General features: G+C 39.3%; 1 long non-coding RNA gene across 1 annotated transcript in view; it reads right to left on the reverse strand.

The window, feature by feature from the left end:
* Window positions 1–16,634, reverse strand: part of LOC106783214 (uncharacterized) — a 31,653-nt gene that overhangs the window by 9,403 nt on the left and 5,616 nt on the right. The window contains exons 2-3 of the long non-coding RNA XR_001380861.3: window positions 15,262–15,394; window positions 3,506–3,704 (exon numbers count right to left, since the gene is read on the reverse strand). This is a non-coding gene — a long non-coding RNA (uncharacterized lncRNA). The remainder of the gene's footprint in view (window positions 1–3,505; window positions 3,705–15,261; window positions 15,395–16,634) is intronic.

Here is a 16,634-nt window from a genome sequence, read left to right on the forward strand (position 1 = left end):
ATCAGTTCCATAAATAAACCCTTGTAAGAATTTGCTGTGGTGTAAAGCAGGGCATTACCATTCTCCCTTAACATAATGAACGAGGAGTAGGCACAGTTAGACAGCATCAGGAGCACCATCAGTTAGACATGTGTCAGGAAAGTGCTTGGCTCCATTTAATTCCTCTCCCCACCTCACCCATTTATGAGCCAGAGTACCTGAGCATCCTCTGAACAGAGTTTGTGCTGTGTGCAAAAATTATATTGGGAGTCCCTGTCTCATTGGTACCTGCCTCATTTGCTAACTGAGACTATTAAAGAGATCAATTCATAAAAAGCAGTTATGACATTCCTGACTGTTTTAGTTTACTAGGACTGACATAACAAAATACCATAGATTGGGTGGCGGCTTAAACAACAGAAATGGGGGCCAGAAACCCAAGATCAAAGTGACAGCAGCTTTGGTTCTCCTGAGGCCTCTTCTCTTGGTTTGCAGACAGCCGCCTTCTAGCTCTGTCCTCACACGGCCTTTCCTCTGTGCACTTGCATCCCTGGTGTCCCCCTCTTCTTATAAGGACACCAGTCATGTTGGATTAGGGCCACCAAATGACCTCATTTAACGTTCATTACCTCTTTACAGGCCCTATCTCCAATTACAGTCACATTCTGAGGAATACTGGGGGTTGGGACTTCAAAATATGAATTTTTGGGGACACAATTCAGTCCATAACACTGGCATATATGAAGGAACTAATAAAAATTAGCTATTACGAAGTAAATGTGTTGGGCAGGGCAAATGAATATCAAGGCAACTCTAACAGGAAAGATATGAACAATTTCGCTTTTTTCCCCCCTATTTGACCAAGAATAAATGTTTAATGTTTGAACAGTTGGGACACAACAGAAAGCCTTGTCCAGATAGCTACTGATTCAAACCGGGTCAGAGGATGCTAGAAGACTAGAGCACAATGGCTCAGCAGGTGGGTGCTGTTAAGGGAAATGAATTGGCTAATGGCCTCCTCAAACCACAGGTTACTATTTTAAATGTTACAAAAGACCGTAGAGTATGAAAAGATGAAAAATAAAGCTAGTGTGCGTCTAATCTTCAAAGGAGAAGAAGTGAGTGATAGAGGCAATTTGGCTCCATGTGACTACACTAAATTGCCAAATACTAAGGCTGCCTTTGGGCTAGAGATAGGTTACAATCTTTTCTGCCCTAGGGCTCTCAGGATAGGAAATAGTTGTTTTCTTTTTTCTTTCCTTCTCACTAAAATCCTTTTTGCAGTCCTTAAAGACTGAAAACATCTGTGTGTTGGCCAAAGTCACGCAAAAGGGACACAAACACACTTACCCCTAGCACTACATAATCTACATAAAAGGGGGCTTATTTGGGTAAAAACTTCCAAGCAGATTTGAAGGAGCACGGCAATCCTTTGAGCTCTTGTGACAGTGGTATGCTTAGACTGGGCATAGCTGCACTGCACTCAGCAGGGCAAACATTCACATAGAGCGTGGTCTCCTGCCCCCATTACAGTTGAGAATGACCCTTCCCCATAGTAATGCTTTATGCATTTGTAGGAAAAGAACAATAGGTAACTATGATGCTACGGAAGCCCCCAATCGAGGAAATGGTCTTGTTAGAAAGGGGATCCCCCAGTGCTTAGGAGCTAGTATTAGGCTGATCTCCCAAAGGGTTTCCAGGGCCCTCCAGATGTGTACCCGCTCAGCGAAGGAAAAAGAATAGTCGCACTAGCTAACTACCAGCCATTGTAGAGAGGGTCAGGTAATCCTCACCACATAAATGTCATTGGACTACTGGTCAGTTGAAATGGCAGCACAAAGGGTAACCAACTTTCTTTAAGAGCATTCACATGGGTGTGGCCACACTGAGCCAGCTCCCAGGAGTGGAAAGAAGAGGCCTGCAGGACTCTGCTCACATTTGCATTAGGGTCCAGCTAGTGATTTTAAAATAAACCAAAAAAACCCCTCTGGAGTTACATGCCAGAAAGGGCTGTGAAAGTGGATCTCTAGGTTCTTCTTTGTCCTTTGAAGGCCAGCCTAGTCTCTTATTCCTAGAGCACAGATACATTCTGAGTTCACTAAATGATCAAGTCTTTCCCTTTGAGCTTTCTCTCTGCTTCAGGTACTCAGTTGCTCCCTAGGCAAATGGTGGTCCGGAATCCTATCATTAACAGCACGGAAAGAGTAAAAATGTCTCAAACACATATTATGGAGCAGATGTAAAGGAAGAAGTTCACTTTAACCAAAAGATCACACACATTTTTGGTAGTTACCAAAAAAACCTGATGATTCTAAATTTTTATCTCCAGCTTTCATCACTCACTCCTGATCCAGACATGTTCCCAGCTACTGACCAGGCCCCTCCAGCTAAAGTTACCTCATTCTAAACATATCCAAAACAAACACATTTTGTCAGTTGTAGGATTTACTTAAGTCACCCAAGCTGGAGCTCTCAGAGTCCTCTTTGACCCCTAACAAGTCCTAATTAATTGGTCATCAATTCTTGTCAACTTTACTGCCAAATGACTCCATAATCTATCTATTTCTCTTCATTCTTATTGTTCCTGACTTAATTGAGCATCTTCTCTCAAGTGAATAACTGCCCAACCTCCAAACTAATCTCCTTGCCTCCAGTTTCTTTCTTTCCTTTTTTTCTTTTTTGAGGAAGATTAGCTCTGAGCTAACATCTGCTGCCAATCCTCCTCTTTTTGCTGAGGAAGACTGGCCCTGAGCTAACATCCGTGCCCATCTTCCTCTACTTTATATGTGGGACACCTGCCACAGCATGGTGTGCCAAGCGGTGCCATGTCCACACCCGGGATTTGAACTGGTGAACCCCGGGCCGCCAAAGAGGAACGTGTGCACTTAACTGCTGTGCCACCGGGCCAGCCCATGCCTCCAGTTTCATTTTGATTTTTGATCTAAGAACCACCTCTTTGAAGCATGGTGGGGATACAAGTCTGACCTTTCCTAAACAAAGTTATTTGCTTCAGGAGGGGAAAAGCCAGAATTCATTAGGCCTGATTCACAACAGAACAGTGATAGAGTTGAGAAATAGAGGAACAAGTCTTTCCCTGTCACTGTGGCATGATGCTGTGGTTTGAGCCAATGATTCTGGCAGAGTTCTATGCATGTTCTTAAGAGGAGATGAGAAGGAGATGTTCTTGGTGGGAGATGGGAAGACAGAGGGAAAGAGGTAATCAACTAGTGGGTTAAATATCCAAGAATCTATTAGGACTCAAAATAGATGACCCTCAGCTTTCCTTAATGTGCAAAAAGAACTTGGGTATGTACATACTCTAAAAATTAAAGACAATTCTTAATTTATAGAGACAAAAAAATTACTCCCAAATCTATCACCCTAATAATAATTACCATGTCTGTGCATGCCCTTCCAGTCTTTGTTTACTGCCCACATATTTCATACAACTGAAATAATAGCCTTTGTGTTAATATAAGAATTATACATCTAAAGATTTGCTAAGTTAGAAAATAACTGAGCTTACCTAATCTCGTGCATTTCACTTGAGGAATTTTCATTCTGGAGTACATCATTCATTAGAGAGTAGTTTCTGCTGGTAAAGGGTGAAGTTGCAGCCTGGGTTGTACCCACATAATTTTATATAAAAGGAAAGGTGCAGAATTGAGTAAGGGGCTGTAGATTTAAAATTGGTGGACCCTAGACATGAGGAAAATGCCTAAAATCTGAAAAACAAGAAAAGAGACTCTCTTACTTTCATAGCATATTCTGGCTTTTATTACCAGCATCCTTAATATTATAATATTAAGCACTATAATATTATAGCACATATAATATTATATGACAAGGGCAACAATAAAGACAATCCCAATAAAGGGAACATATGTAGGACTGTTAACCTAGACTTGAGCAGGGCTGGGTGGTCACAGAAGACTTCTGGGAGTTATTCAGGCAAAGGCTGTGTGTGAAGGAAGAAGGCCAGGCAGAGGGAACAATATATGCAAAAGGCCAAAGGTGAGAGAAAGTGTGTTACCAAGAAAAGGTGGTTCAATGTAGAATTGAGGAATAGGAGTAAACAGAGATAGGGTGTGGAGAAGGATGGCATTTTACTCCAATTTTTATTTTAAAATATTCATACCTACAAAACACTTGATAAAGTAAGGCAATGAATATCTATATACTCTTCAACTAGATAATACTGCACGTGGGTGGGAGGAGAGAATGAATGAATGAATGAATTTGGCAAAATGTTAACAATTGGTGGTAGAGATTTCTAACACTCTTCAGATGCTCTCTCTCCACTAACCTGTAAATGTAAACCTTTCTATATCTTTCCTCTATTATTTCCTCCTCTCCCTCCTTGGGAAACTTTGGAGATTAATTAGTCATAAGAACATTCTGGGGGAGAAGGGGCGGAGCAAAATGGCAGGGTGAGCTGACCCGGGATTCTCTCCCCTCCAAAATACAACAAAAAATTGGAAGAACTGAATTTCAGAGAATAAACATAATGCCAGCTCGTTAGAGACCTACAATACCAAGAAGGCGGAGATCATAAACCTAGCTTTACACCTTCGGAGGTGCTGGAACGGTAGGAGAGAACATCGCTCCCTCCCCCAGAGTCTGCAATCGCTGCGGTGCGGGTCGGGAAGGAGCGGGGGAGGGGCCGCGCAACCTGGGGATCATCCAGGACTCCTGCCGCTGGTTCAGTGGAAATCCGCTGCTGGGGGGGGGGGGGGGGGCGGCGGGGAAGCTTCCATCCGCAGGGACCCCATAAATCAAGGGCCTTGGGAGACCAGAGAACAGAACTGATCTGAACCCAGACAGGGGCGTGTGAGTAACAGCCCCTCCCCCCCAGCAAAGCCAGTGGGCGCAGCCATCTTGCCCCAAGGCGGAGAACTCATAACATGCTGCTCTCGACCCCCATCTAGTGGCGACAGGCTGTAACTGCAACCGAACTCTACCACCATGCGAAAAAACCACTCCTCTACCGTCCAGCAATTTATAAAAGCCCCAGACCAGAAGGAAAACAATAAAAACATAGAATTAAGTCCTGAGGACTGGGAATTAGGTAAACTAAGTGATAATGAATTCAGAGCAGCTATAATCAAAAAACTCAATGAGGTAGAGAGAAAGATAGAGAAACAAACTGAGTTCTGGAGTTACTTCACAAAAGAGTTTGAAATCATAAAGAAGAATCAAACAGAATTACTTGAGATGAAAAACACAATGGACCAGATAAAACAGAATACGGATTCCCTGAATGCCCGTGTAGACACCATAGAAGAGCAAATTAACATAATTGAAGATAGACAGGCTGAATGGCTCCAGAAAGAGGAAGAAAGAGAACTAAGAATTAAAAAAACGAGGAAAATCTCCAAGAGATAATGGATTCAATGAGGAGTAAGAACATAAGGATCACAGGAATTCCCAAGAATATGGAAAAGGAAAATCGAGCAGAAAGTGTACTTAACGAAATTATTGAAGAGAACTTCCCAAATCTAGGGATCGACGGAGAAATGTGTGTAGAGGAGGGTTTAGATCTCCTAGATTTGTCAATGTAAAAAGAGCTACCCAAGGTACATAGTAGTAAAATTGGCAAAAAGGAAAGATAAGGAAAAAATACTCAGGGAAGTAAGAAAACAAAAGAGAATAACCTATAAAGGAACCCCTATCAGACTGTCAGCAGATTTCTCTACAGAAACCCTACAAGCTAGGAGAGAATGGAGTGAAATATTCAAAGCCTTAAAGGATAAAAATCTTCAGCCAAGAATACTCTATCCAGCAAGAATTTCCTTCAGATATGAGGGAGACATTAAATCTTTTCCAGACAAACAAAAGTTAAGGGAATTTGTAACCAAAAGCCCTCCATTACAAGAAATCCTCAAGAAGGCTCTCATACCTGAAAAAAGAAAAAAGGGAGAAAGGGGACACAATCCACAGACTAGGGAGACCGATGGATAGAACCAGAACAGGATAGCAAGTATTCAATTATAGCATTAGGGTAAACGTAAGGAAACTACCAAAACAAGGACGATCTTAGCACTCTAACTACAAATGAATAAGACGAGTTGGAATAAAAAATGAAAATAATTATTTAGGAGGGGAAGAGCAAAGGGTCTAAATCAGTATTGGTCAAGTTTAAGAGACCACCAGAGAATAGACTATATTATACACGAGATTCTAAATACAAACTTCAAGGTAGACACTAAAATAAAGTACAGAACAGAGTCACAAATCATAAATAAGGAAAAATCTAAGAAACCCAACATAAGAAATTGCAGTATTAAATGGGTAGTTTAAAGCAAACAGGAAAAGAAACGCAGGAAAACAAGATAATGAGCGACAGATTAACAGCATTAAGTCCACATGCATCAGTAATCACTCTCAATGTAAATGGATTGAACTCTCCAATAAAAAGACACAGAGTGGCAAAATGGATTAAAGAACAACATCCAACAATTTGTTGCCTCCAGGAAACACACCTCCGCCCCAAGGACAAACACAGACTCAGGGTGAAGGGGTGGAGGACAATACTTCAAGCAAATAGGAAGGAAAAAAAGGCAGGTGTTGCAATTCTTATATCAGACCAAGTGGATTTCAAAATAAGACAGGTAAAGAGAGACACAGAGGGACAATATATAATGATCAAAGGGACACTTCATCAAGAAGAAATAACGCTTATAAATATCTATGCACCCAACACAGGAGCACCAAGATTCATAAAGCAACTATTAACAGACCTAAAGGAAGATGTTAAAAACAACATAATAATAGTAGGGGACCTCAACACCCCACTCACATCAATGGACAGATCATCCAGACAGAAAATCAACAAGGAAATAGTGGAGCTGAATGAAAAACTAAAACAATTGGACGTGATAGACATATATAGATCACTCCACCCTGAAAGAGCTGAATACACATTCTTCTCAAGTGCACATGGAACATTCTCAAGGATAGACCATATGTTGGGAAACAAGGCAAGCCTCTACAAATTTAAAAAAATTGAAATAATAACAAGCATCTTGTCCTATCATAGTGCTATAAGGCTAGAAATTAATTACAAGAAAAAAGCTGAGAAAGGCACAAAGATGTGGAGACTAAACAACACACTACTGAACAAGCAATGGATCATTGAAGAAATTAAAGAAGAAATAAAAAAATACCTGGAAACAAATGAAAATGATAGCATGCCCTACCAACTCATATGGGATACAGCAAAAGCTGTATTAAGAGGAAAATTCATCGCAATACAGGCACATCTTAACAAACAAGAAAAATCCCAAATAAGCAACCTTAAAGCACACCTAACTGAACTAGAGAAAAAAGAACAAATGAAGCCCAAAGTCAGCAGAAGGAGAGAAATAATAAAAATCAGAGCAGAAATAAATACTATTGAAACAAAAAAGGCAGTAGAAAGGATCAATGAGACAAAGAGCTGGTTTTTTGAGAAGATAAATAAAATTGACAAACCACTAGCCAGACTTACAAAGAAAAAAAGGGAGAAAGCCCAAATAAACAAAATCAGAAATGAGCAAGGAGAAATAACAACAGACTCTGCAGAAATACAACAGATTATAAGAGAATACTACAAAAACTATATGCCAACAGAATGGATAACCTAGAGGAAATGGATAAATTCTTGGACTCCTGCAATCTCCCAAAGCTCACTCAAGAAGAGGCAGACAATTTGAACAGACCAATAACAAGGAAAGAGATTGAAACAGCAATCAAAAACATCCCAAAGAATAAAACCCCAGGACCAGATGGCTTTCCTGGGGAATTCTACCAAACTTTCAGAGAGGATTTAATACCTATCCTTTTCAAGCTATTCCAAAAAATTAGGGAAGATGGAACACTTCCTAACACATTCTCTGAGGCTAACATCACACTGATACCAAAACCTGACAAGGACACCACGAAAAAAGAGAACTACAGGCCAATATCACTGATGAACATAGATGCAAAAATTCTAAACAAAATTTTGGCAACCAGAATTCATCAATTCATCAAAAGAATCATACATCATGATCAGGTGGGATTCATACCAGGGACACAGGGATGGTTCAACATCCGCAAATCAATCAACATGATACACCACATCAACAAACTGAGGAATAAAAACCACATGATCATCTCAATAGATGCAGAGAAGGCATCTGACAAGATCCAACAGCCATTTATGATAAAAACTCTGAACAAAATGGGCATAGAAGGAAACTACCTCAACATAATAAAGGCCATATATGACAAACCCATAGCCAACATCATACTCAATGGGCAAAAACTGAACCCCATCCCCCTGAAAACAGGAATGAGACAAGGATGCCCTCTATCACCACTCTTATTTAACATAGTACTGGAGGTCCTGGCCAGAGCAATCAGGCAAGAAAAAGGAATAAAAGGAATTCAAATAGGGAGGGAAGAAGTGAAACTCTCGCTGTTTGCAGATGACATGATCTTATATATAGAAAACCCCAAAGAATCCATTGGAAAACTGTTAGAAGTAATCAACAACTACAGGGTTGCAGGGTATAAAATCAATTTGCATAAATCAGTAGCATTTCTATACTCCAGTAATGAACCAACAGAAAAAGAACTCAAGAACACAATACCATTCACAATCACAACAAAAAGAAACTTAACTAAGGAAGTGAAGGACCTATATAATGAAAATTACAAGGCCTTTCTGAGAGAACTGGATGACAACATAAAGAGATGGAAAGACATTCCACGTACATGGATTGGAAGAATAAACATAGTTAAAATGTCCGTTCTACCTAAAGCAATCTACAGATTCAACGCCATCCCAATCAGAATCCCAATGACATTCTTTACAGAATTAGAACAAAGAATCCTAAAATTCATATGAGGCAACAAAAGACCCCGAATTTCTAAAGCAATCCTGAGAAAAAAGAACAAAACGGGAGGCATCACAATCCCTGACTTCAAAACATACTACAAAGCTACAGTAATCAAAACAGCATGGTACTGGTACAAAAACAGGTGCACAGATCAATGGAACAGAATTGAAAGCCCAGAAATAAAACCACACATCTATGGACAGCTTATCTTTGACAAAGGAGCTGAGGGCATACAATGGAGAAGAGAAAGTCTTTTCAACATATGGTGCTGGGAAAACTGGAAAGCCACATGTAAAAGTATAAAAATTGACCATTCTTTTTCACCATTCACCAAAATAAACTCAAAATGGATTAAAGACCTAAAGGTGAGACTTGAAACCATAAGGCTTCTGGAAGAAAACGTAGGCAGTACACTCTTTGACATCAGTATTAAAAGGATCTTTTCGGACACCATGCCTTCTCAGAGAAGGGAAACAATAGAAAGAATAAACAAATGGGACTTCATCAGACTAAGGAGCTTCTTCAAGGCAAATGAAAACAGGATTAAAACAAAAAAACAACCCACTAACTGGGAAAAAATATTTGCAAGTCATATATCTGACAAAGGCTTAATATCCATAACATATAAAGAACTCTCGCAACTCAACCACAAAACATCAAACAACCCAATCAAAAAATGGGCTGGAGACATGAACAGACATTTCTCCAAAGAAGATATACTGATGGCCAAGAGGCACATGAGAAGATGCTCCTCATCGCTGATCATCAGGGAAATGCAAATCAAAACTACACTAAGATATCACCTTACACCCGTTAGAATGACAAAAATATCTAAAACTAATAGCAACAAATGTTGGAGAGGTTGTGGAGAAAAAGTATCCCTCATACACTGCTGGTGGGAATGCAAACTGGTGCAGCCACTATGGAAAACAGTATGGAGATTCCTCAAAAAATTAAAAATAGAACTACCATACGATCCAGCCATCCCACTACTGGGTATTTATCCAGAGAGCTTGAAGTCAGCAATCCCAAAAGTCCTATGCACCCCAACGTTCATTGCAGCATTATTTACAATAGCCAAGACATGGAAGCAACCTAAGTGCCCATCAACAGACGAATGGATAAAGAAGATGTGGTACATATATACAATGGAATACTACTCAGCTGTAAAACAGAACAAAATCATTCCATTTGCAATAACATGGATGGACCTTGAGGGAATTATGTTAAGTGAAATAAGCCAGCGAGAGAAGGATAATCTGTGCATGACTCCACTCATATGAGGAATTTAAAATTATGGACTAAGAACAGTTCAGTGGATACCAGGGGAAAGGTGTGGTGGGGGGTGGGCACAAAGGGTGAAGTGGTGCACCTACAACATGACTGACAAACATTAATGTACAACTGAAATTTCACAAGATTGTAACCTATCATTAACTCAATTAAAAAAAAAAAACATTCTGGGGGCTGGCCCGGTGGTGCAGCAGTTAAGTGCGCACATTCTGCTTTGGCGGCCCAGGGTTCACCAGTTCGATCCCAGGTGCGGACATGGCATCGCTTGGCACACCATGCTGTGGTAGGCATCCCACATATAAAGTAGAGGAAGATGGGCATGGATGTTAGCTCAGGGCCAGGATTCCTCAGAAAAAAGAGGAGGATTGGCAGCAGTTAGCTCAGGGCTAATCTTCCTCAAAAAAAAAAAAAGAAAAAAAACCATTCTGTTATATGCGCACTCTAGGAATATCTAGTCTAGAGAAACCAGTGTTTCGCAAACTGTTTTTGATGACCAATACCCTAGGAACGCTTTCAGACATTCTTTTCTAACTGCCTCCCTTAGGAAATTTCAACACAGAGATATACTGTATATCTATCTGGTTTTAAATACTGTTTTTTTGAAATATACATACATACACACACACACACACGTATGATGATTCTAAATTTTTACTTCCAGCTTTCATGTATATATGTATATATATATATACATGTGTATATGTGTATGTAATTTATACATTACAAAGGTAAGATTTTTTTCATACCCCAAGAACTAATTTTTGCCCACTTAAGGCAATATCACTCCCACTGAGAATGCATGAGATAAACAGATCTAACAAAAAAGGAACAAATTAGATTATAATAGAATGAACTCTATTCCAATTAGTTTTTAGAAATTATATTAATATATTAATCACTTATTAACTATAAAGTAAGATAAATTCTAAGATTTCTAAAATTTTGGGGGCCAGCCTCGTGGCTGAGTAGGTAAGTTCGCTCCTCGTCGGCAGCCCAGGGTTTCTCCAGGTTCGAATCCTGGGCGTGGACATGCCACCGCTCATCAAGCCATGAGGCGGCAGCATCCCACATGCCACAACTAGAAGGACCCACAACTAAAAGTACACAACTATGTACCGGGAGGCTTTGGGGAGAAAAAGGAAAACTAAAATCTTTAGGGGAAAAAAAAAGTTTTTAACTCCTACTTCTTTATTTCAGCTCTTCTAAGAAAAACTTTTTTATTGTAACCCACTTGGCCACAGAGACCATATCTATATGCTCCAGAGAACCTAGCACAGTGGTAAAGGACCTAATTAGTCAATTGCCACCTGGTCCTGACAGAATGAATGAAATAACGTAAGTCTCTCTTGGGAGGGGTGGGGGAGAAGCGTGGCAATCCCATGTAGTTTGAGGGCAACCAAACCAAGGCAGGCAAGTCCTGAAGGAGAATGCTCTTTGCAGGAGGCAACAAAACTCAGGCAGGCATTGGAATGAGAAGGTTGTATGGAACATCATCATTTTACCAAGGTCTAGAATAATGCTGTCTAGTAGAAATTTAATGTGAGCAGTCTATATAACTTTATTTTAGAAGCTGTATTCAAAAAGTAAAAAGGAGCAAGCAAAAATAATTTTAATGATATATTTATTCAATACATTTTTATTAAAATATTACTACTTTTAGAAAAATAAATGTAGTACGTCCATATATTGGAACATTACTCAGTGCTAAAAAGAAATGAACTATCAAGCCATGAAAAGATTTGGAGGAGCCTTAAATGCATATTAGTAAGTACGTGAAAGAAGCCAATGTGAAAAGGCTACACACTGTATGATTCTAACTATATGACATCCTGGAAAAGGCAAGACTTTCAACAGTAAAAGGATGAAGGGTTTCCAGGGGTTTGAGGGGAGGAAGAGATGAGTAGGTGAAGCACAGTGGATTTTTAAGGCAATGAAACTATTCTGTACGATATTATAATGGTGGATACATGCCACTATAAATTTGTCAAAACCTATAGAATGTACAATACCAAGAGTGAATCCTAATGTAAACTAGGAACTCTGGGTGATAATTATGTGTCAATGTTGGTTCCTCGATTGTAACAAACGTATCTCCCCAGCGCAGGATGTTGATGATGGGGGAGGCTGTGCATGTCTGGGGAGAGGGGATATCTGAGAACTCTCTGCACTTTCTGCTCAGTTTTGCTGTGAATCTAAAACTACTCTAAAAAATAAAGTTTATATTTTAAAATATATACAATATATATTATTTCAACATGCAATCAATATAAAACATTATTTATGAGATATTGTACATTCTTTTTTTCATAACACATCTTTGAAAACCAGCATGTATTTTATACTTACACCATTTCTAATTTGGATTAGCCACATTTCAAGTACTCAAAAGCCACATATGACTAGTGGCTCCCATATTGAACAGTCTAAGTCTAGAGCAGTGGCAACACCAAGCCACATGAGGTATATAGAGGAGGAAAAAGGGGTTTGCTATGCCGATGCAGCTTACAAACAAATCTCGGAATCTTCCTTCCGCCCAGAGAGCTGCCTCTCAGCTCCTCTCATACAGATATTCAAGAGCACCCTCCCTGTGCGCCCCCTCCCCAGTCCAGCCCTCCCGATAGTATCAATCCAAAGCTTTTCTTGATGGCACTCTGTCAAAAAGAGAGGCATGGAATGCTGAAGAACAGAGGGATTTATCACACCAGAGGTTCCTGAAAATACCATGTACTCCTCATTAATAATAGGAAAAAAGCTTTCAGGTCCTGCACACTGTGCACAAAAATGAAGAATTTATTAAAATGGGGTACAGATTTAAATGCTACCTAGAAAATAGGTACTTAAGAAAAAAACGCTGTCAATATAAAAATAAATAACTAGGCTTTGCCTTAGTTGGTGGGGATTATTTATATTTCCTTGCAACGAGGAACATTATTTATTTATATTTCCTAGCAACATTCCTGGAACTAATATATAGGCTTCTCTATATGCCATGATATATGAGAATCTGCTCATGCTCTAAATGCTATTACCAAGATGTGGGTGCACTTTAGCTCAGAAAAGTTAGCTATCATTTGAATTAGAAAAGGCACTCCGTTAAATCACACTCAGCCCTTTTATAGTCATCATCTTCATGTTCTATCACTCAGAGAAGTGAGGGGAGAAAAGGCATTTATTTGCTTACCATTTTCAACAGCTCTTCCAGAAGAAGGGAAAGGAAAAAAAGAGAAAGTGGACTGACTATAACAAAAAAAACATTCAGTCCCACAGAATCCCGCAACGAAAACAGCACAACATACAGCAGAATGCATACATACTAGCTTTATTTATAGTCACAAAAATCATTATTAAATGCCTAACTCCCATCTGAATCTTCTTCTAAATGAAGAAGGAAATGAAAAAATAAAATAAAATTGGCATTTAACTGTATATGGCATTTTTAAAAATTAAGAAGTCTACAGGAAAAGTCAAAATATTTCACATCTAAACATTTACAAATAAGTATCTTAATGTAATCTTAATATAATTTAATAAAATGATATATCTGGGATTTGATTTAAAATACTCTAACAAAGAAAAATGATAATAAAAGTAAAAGTTGGAGAAATGTACGAAGAAGAATGACAAGGTCAGCCTGGTGGTGCAGCGGTTTTAAGTTCGCATGCTCCTTTTCGGTGGCCCGGGGTTCGCTGGTTTGGGTCCCAGGCACAGACCTATGCACCGCTTGTCAAGCCATGCTGTGGCAGGCATCCCACATATAAAGTAGAGGAAGATGGGCACAGATGTTAGCTCAGGGCCAATCTTCCTCAGCAAAAAGAAGAGGATTGGCAGCAGATGTTAGCTCAGGGCTAATCTTCCTCAAAAGAAAAAATGACAGAATTCTGTTAACTGGTAAAGCTGAGTGATGGGTACTCGAGGGTTCATTATACTTTCCTCTCTACTTGTGTATAGCTTATATCTAAAGTTTCACAAATAAAAAAGTTCAAAAATTGTTGGTGGTAAGTTTTTAAATATACGGGTATTTTTAACAAAAAAAATTGTTAATTGGTTATCTCTAACTCGGGGCCTGCCACGGGAGATTTACTATTTACTTACACTCTTTTAAATTGTTTGCATGTTTTTATCAAACATTATTTTCTCAGTGAAAAAATACCTGTATAAACACATGTATGTATGTACATGTATACACACACCCTTCAGACATACACACATACACACACGCACCCATATATACATATATATATATATTAGTGTTTTGGTAAGCATAGAGCACTTAACAATTCCTGAGGATACTGGTCATGCATTTAGCTCCACACCTTATTAGTTGTGGATCCTTAGCAAGTCACTTCTGAGTCTTCTCAAGTAAGGATAATGTTTAAATGAGAAATACATTTGTGGGGAAATACATGGGGAAAACCAGGTTTATTATGAAGGAAGGTCTGCACCTCACATTTGAGGGGCCATGACTAAGAGCAGAAAGAAGGCATCCAGCCCGTGGTCTATTCTTCTCTTCCTACCCAACGAAGGGACCTCACACACATGTGTGGATACCCCAATAAACTTGATCAAGCTCCACCACCCCCAAGAGCTGCCCTGTGACCCCACCTGAGGTCTAGGTGTGCACGCATTTATCCTGTCCACACCCGAAGAAGAGCCTGCACAGGTCCTAGAAGTGGGCTTCTGGCTATTTGTCAAGGAATTTCAGGGTCTTCAGTAGCTAGACCCTAGTCTAGAATGTGTGGGGGGCGGAGGGAGATGTACTCTTCGAATTCCTTGGCCTCTGGAAAGGGATATGACTGGAGAAGGGCCAGGGTGGGCCCTTTCAAAGCAAAGAGCCCAGGGTAGGGGACCGAGGTGCCTGGATTTAAAAGCAGTACTGATTGGAGACAAGGTGTTATACTGAACCACTGGAGAGAGGGAGTCAGAAGACATGGATTCTTGCCCCAGTTCTGCCAGTAACTTCATGTGTGACCTTAGGCCAACGTCTTTACCTAGCTGAGCCTCAATTTTCTCGTACATCTACTTAATAAATATTTATGGGACTCCAATTATGGGCCAGGCATGCATCTAGATACTGTGGATACACAGAGAATTCAATAGACAATAGTCCTTGCCCTCAAAGACTTACCATTCTGGTAGGGAGCAAGCCATGAAGATACCGGGGCAAGCGTCTTCCAGACAAACAGCCTCTTCCAAACAAAAATTTTCATGACTAATCTTGCAAGTTGACATGTTCATTAAATATAAATAACAAAAGAATCCTAAGAGGAAAAAAACAACATATGTTAAATCATAATGAAATATTATAAAGAGTGCAAAACATGCCTTTTATGACCCATTCTCTAATCCAACAGTATGAGCACGCCACTACTGCTATTCTAATTTTAATCATGAGAATTATCATCGTATGCAGCACAAAATCCAGTCTGCAAATGTGCCGTTTTCTTTATATTATTACCCACTTTAATAATGTATATTTTATATGGAAGATAAATTATATAAAGACAATGTAATCAGAAAGCATTTATCCACATTAATTTTTAAAATAAATACATTAATAAAATGTATCAGGTGCACCTTAAAACATTTATTTAAAAAAAGATTAATAATGAGCTTTATTACTTGATAAACATAGAAAAAAGAATTCACAAAAGAGATGAAAAGAGTGTGCAATAAAGGATAAATAGCCTAAGGACAGCTTATCTTTATGCCAAACCAATTAAGATTGGATGCAGCTTCCTGACTACATCAACTACAGAATGTTTGGTGTCATCGCGGAGTATTTGGTCAGACAACTAGGAGTCAAGCGAGAAGAGCTAGAAGATCTTGGATAAGACAACGGAGAATTTTTTCTGAAAGGGTAAGTAGTTAAGTAAAAATGAAATTTATGTCTCGTGAAGTCCAGTCTGACCTAAAGGCAGTTACACAAGGAGAGCTCCAAAGCTCAGATCATTCCAGCCATTTCATCCTACACCTTCTCAAAGTCTGAAGAGTTGCCATTTATCACAAAATATCAGTTATAAGGGACTATTTATACTTGTTAGATCTCACCATTAGAATCATCTCAGGGCGCAGTGAATTTCCAGGCAAAAATCAAAGCACCCACAATGAAATGCAATCAAATTCTCCCTTTTCTACCTGTCTCAGTTCAAAATAAAATAGAACAGAGTTTGCACTGCCCAACCTTTATTAATAGTATAGCTTCTTATTGCAGCTACTTCCACTAGATGGCACTAAAGACTCTGTGTTTTAGGAATCAGGCTCCTAAAAAACTCAGAAGGCAAAAATGATCTATCTGAAATAAACAATAAATTTATCTAGTCATCAGTCCTGTCATATGATCAGTTTCTTGGAAACTAAACATGAATCTCAGCCATTTATTCACTCATCATTTATTAAACCATGCTATGTTTCAGACACTGTGCCCAATGTTAGGGATACAGAAATAAAACATGGCCCCTTGCCCGTAAGATTTCTTACTGTGGGAGGAAAGGGGCACAG

The sequence above is a fragment of the Equus caballus genome, chromosome 5 (assembly GCF_041296265.1).
Source record: "Equus caballus isolate H_3958 breed thoroughbred chromosome 5, TB-T2T, whole genome shotgun sequence".
Classification (NCBI taxonomy): Eukaryota; Metazoa; Chordata; class Mammalia; order Perissodactyla; family Equidae; genus Equus; species Equus caballus.